The sequence below is a fragment of the Tupaia chinensis genome, unplaced genomic scaffold (genome assembly GCF_000334495.1).
Source record: "Tupaia chinensis unplaced genomic scaffold, TupChi_1.0 Scaffold000066_1, whole genome shotgun sequence".
Classification (NCBI taxonomy): Eukaryota; Metazoa; Chordata; class Mammalia; order Scandentia; family Tupaiidae; genus Tupaia; species Tupaia belangeri.
The window spans coordinates 570,732-574,572 of record NW_006159525.1 but is presented as its reverse complement, the minus strand read 5'-3'; the positions used below and the strand labels follow the sequence as shown (position 1 = coordinate 574,572).

At 61.0% G+C, this 3,841-nt stretch overlaps 1 protein-coding gene and 1 long non-coding RNA gene across 4 annotated transcripts in view; one reads left to right on the top strand and one right to left on the bottom strand.

Annotated features, from left to right (window-relative positions):
• The window catches only part of LOC106733298 (uncharacterized), a 12,268-nt gene extending 10,007 nt beyond the window's left edge, over positions 1 to 2,261 (bottom strand). For 2 of the 3 annotated variants that reach the window (XR_001369429.2, XR_001369427.1), the window contains exons 1-2: positions 1,906 to 2,261; positions 1,137 to 1,249 (exon numbers count right to left, since the gene is read on the bottom strand). This is a non-coding gene — a long non-coding RNA (uncharacterized LOC106733298). Of the gene's footprint in view, positions 1 to 28; positions 182 to 1,136; positions 1,250 to 1,905 lie in introns of those variants that run through there. The other variant, XR_001369428.1, reaches the window with a different exon arrangement.
• ZNF831 (zinc finger protein 831) overlaps positions 1 to 3,841 on the top strand; it is an 89,987-nt gene that overhangs the window by 42,773 nt on the left and 43,373 nt on the right. The gene's annotated exons all lie outside the window — the stretch shown is intronic.

Below are 3,841 nucleotides of genomic sequence, written 5' to 3'. Positions count from 1 at the left end.
TCCAGGCTTACTGCGTCCTCATCCTCTGCAGAAGGCTTGGGGGGGCCACGGGAGCAGAATTCCTGTAAACTGAGGCTTGGGAAGGAAGGGCCACTGCAGCAGGGCGCCGTCATTCAGAAGAGCTCCGGGCGTGTGGCACTGCAGAGTGGAGTGGGACCTCATCGCGATCTGTGTCTGCACCCTGGTAAATTATCGTTCACTCACACGCTACATCCGTGTTCTACTCCACGGACGTGCTGTGTAAGTTACAGAGGGCATGCGGCCGCAGAAATAGAAATGTCTACGTGGAAATACAGATAGAGGCTTGCGCTGGCTCCATGGCCTGTGGTTAACGTCACCAGAACCCATCTGGCTGACCCTACAGTTTGTCTCAGACCTTGTGGCTTGAGAAACCCCCTGGGCACAGGTATGTGCGTGTGCCCCAAATCCTGAAAGGGCAGAGAGACGGTGAGGAGACTGCAGCATGACCTGCCCCACGGAGGACACTTTCTCGCTTTTTCTGGTGAAATAATAAGGGCTCCCATGTGAGAGGCTGAGCAAGGACAGTGGGCGGGGGTGGGGAGTGGGGGCCAGAGCTGCTCAGAGCTGAGCAGCTAGTTAGAGGCCTAGCCCTGAGTTCGCCCAGGGACTTGTCGGATTTTCTGGACATGCTCTTGAGGCTGGTCACTGCAGACGTGCTTCCTGGCCCGCAGGTACAAGGGGAGCTTCTGGCAGAGTCGGGTCCAGCTGCGTGCCAGCAGACGACGCAGGCCCCCCTTGGTGCCGAGAAGACGCTGCCCTGCTCCCCGCCTCGAGGGGTTGGACCCACGCAGGACGCCCGGGCTGGTGGCCTCAGAGATGGCAGGTAATGCTTGCTTTGGTGGCGAATTCAGGCTGGGCAGGTGAAGTACTGAGCCTACGTGGGTGCCGGGGCTGCGGGTGAGTGGGAGCCTCCAGGTGCAGCTGGTTCGGGTCAGGGGCTGAGGCAGGGGCGAGTCTCAGGGGCCGCGACCGGGTGATGGGGCGAGGGGGTCGGACGCTGAGCTCACATAAGCACCCTTGAGTGTGGCCCCAGGTGGCGGGGTCCCTCCGGGCCCAGGAACACGAGAGTCAGAACTCCGAGTGCTCCTTCACCCACCCCCAGGGAGAATACTCACTCGGTTCTCGGTGTGGCGCCACTGTGGGCTGGAGTGGGCGAGAGCATGGCCGGGAGCCAGCGTGTGATAGAAGTACGCGTGGGCAGACGCAGCGCTGAGAGGCACTCACGGCCCTGCTCCAAGTAAAGGGCACTAATGGGGGCCGCTTCCTGGACAAGGAGCTGTTTTCGGCTGCGATCGCTGGGCACCAGGGCAAATGCTTGCCCTCTCTGGGCCTCCATCTCCCCTCCCTTTCGCCCTTCTCCCCAGCAGTAACGTGCCCAGCCTCAGCCTGGCTCCGAGTGTTGACTGGGAAAAATGAAGAGCATCTGTGATGGGCGGCCCTCCTGCCAGCGGACGGAATTACCGTCCCTTTGTGGCTGATTGTTGTTTGGCCCAAGGGCTGACCCTGAGTTGTCTGATGGCAGATGTCTTGGTCCTGGGGGACAGTTTTCCTGGGCACCACTTCCTCCACCTCTGTGTAGCTCCTGCACCCCCTACAGGCAGCTTCCCACTTCCCCAGCTCCCAGCCCCACAAAGCCCTCCATGGTAGGCAAAGGCAAGGACGCTCAGGCCCTCCAGAGGATTTGAACCGAGGTAGACATCCGCTCACAGTTGCAAGGCCAGCTGTAGAAGAAGAGATGGCTGTGGCTAAGGACTGTCAAGGTCATGGGCCATGTGGGAGAGGCTTGGGGCAGTAGGGCAGAGGAGCAGAGGGACGATGATGGGGAACCAGCTTTGCTCTGTGTCCACTCCCTGCGGCTCCCCCGCTTTATCGGCCCCTTCTCACCTAATGGGACAGCCTTGGGCTGTGTGGGGGTTCTAAGGCCACCCTGCAGGGCGTGTCAGGGCTAAATGCTGGTCTGCACCTCCAGGGCAAGGGGCGGCCCAGTAAAAGGGCCAGAGGATGCCGGGAGCTCTGCCGTCGTGGGGCCTTGCTGTGGCCGGAGCAGGTGGCACTAGTGTCCCCTGTGCACTCCTCCTTTCTCCCTGAGAGCCCTTCCCGTGCAGTCCATAGGTGGGTTCCAGGTCCAGCCTGAAACCCTCTCGGTGCAGAGCACAGCTCCGGGCACCTGGATGCTGAGAAGCTGGGGCCGTGACCCCCGGAGTCCTGGGGGCCCATGCATGCCTGGCTGGCCAGCTCTTTATTCCTTGTTTCTGTGAACCCTGCCCTCTCCATCGCCCCATCAAGCCCACTCCTGGAATTTTCCTTTGTCTCAGGTGGAACTCTGCTAAGAGCTGGGATGGAACTCCGAGGAGGCACTGGTGCGGGCTGGCATTCTGGGGGCCAGAGGTTCCAGGGACCAGTGTTGGGAGGGAACCCTGCTGTGGCAGGGTGGAGCTGCCCACCGCGCTCTTCCCAGCACCTTGCAGCTCTGCGCTGTGCCCTGACGGGCGGGGACGGCACCTCTGCTCTCAGTCGACGTGGCGGAGCGTGAGGACAGATGCGCTGCCCACCCTCTTCTGGTCGTCTTGTGCATGAGGTTGGGGGTCTGTCTGCTCTCCCGGTGAGATGTCATGGCGGCTGACGCCCCGCCTCACAGACCCAGGGTCCCAACATGCAGGTGCAGGTGTGGCTGTGGGCACGGTGCTTCACGAGCTTGCGAGCAGGCGATGGTGTGGGCAGCTTCGGATTCTTGGCGCGGTAAGCACACGTGTGAAGACTGGCATGCACCGGGTGCCATAGCAGCGGCTCGCGGCGATAAGTGTACTCGCTGCTCCGTGTTGGAGCCACTCGCCTTAGCGCAAGGAGTAATGCAAAGAGGAAGTTTTCTTTGCAGAGATGAGGCCTCTCCTGGGTTTCTGACATAGGGAGAATAGAATAGGGGGCATCTGGCGGGGCCATGCGGGGAAGGCTCAGGGTCAGGGATTGACGGGCCCCGCGCAGACAGGCTGGAGGGCAGGTCCGTCTCGGCCATCGAAGACTGCTCCCCTTTGGGTGCTGTGTGCGTCGGTTGGCCAGGGCTGCAGGGAAGTTGCTGTGGATGTAGTGGCTTAAAAGAACCTGCATTTATTATCTTACAGTTCAGGGGCTCACTCTAAGTCCCCAGACTTTAGGGGGGCTCCTTCTGCCTCTCCAGCTGCTGGTGGTGCCTGGTGTCCTTGGCCTGCGTCCTCATCAGTCCTTCTCTGCCTCCACTGTCACGGGCCTCCCCCCGTGTCACTGGGAGTCAAGTCTTCCCTGCCTTTTTCTCCCCAGGACACATGTTCAGTTTCGGGTCCACTACACCCAGGATTATCTCATGCTGGAACCCTTAACTGGCTTCCACGAAGACCCTTTACCCCAGGAAGGTCACTTCCACAAGTTTGTGGGTTAGGCTTGGGGCCACTGTTCTGCCACCTTTGTGACCCCCCCCATCTGTGAACAGACGTGACCGTGGCCAAGGCAGTGGCATGCACATCTGGCACCAGAGCAGCGCATGATCTGGGCTCTCGGTGAGCTGTCTGTGCCAGAAGGCTTTTTTTTGCAGAACCTCCCTGCCAGCCACCATAGGACATGCCCCACACTTTGGGGAACAGTTGTCCAGGGGGCTCCAGAGAGCATCAGGCCCAGGGGCTGAGTGGCCCATGAGCTGTCCTTTAGGAAGAAGGCCCGGAGGGAGGCCGGAGGGGCATTTGCAGGGCCTCCTGTATGTCTAGCCATGTGCTCTGGCCCTGGCCTGGGGCTGTGTCAGCCCATAGCAAGGGACATCCGCTCGTCTGTCCTCTCTGAAGGGGCTCTTTCC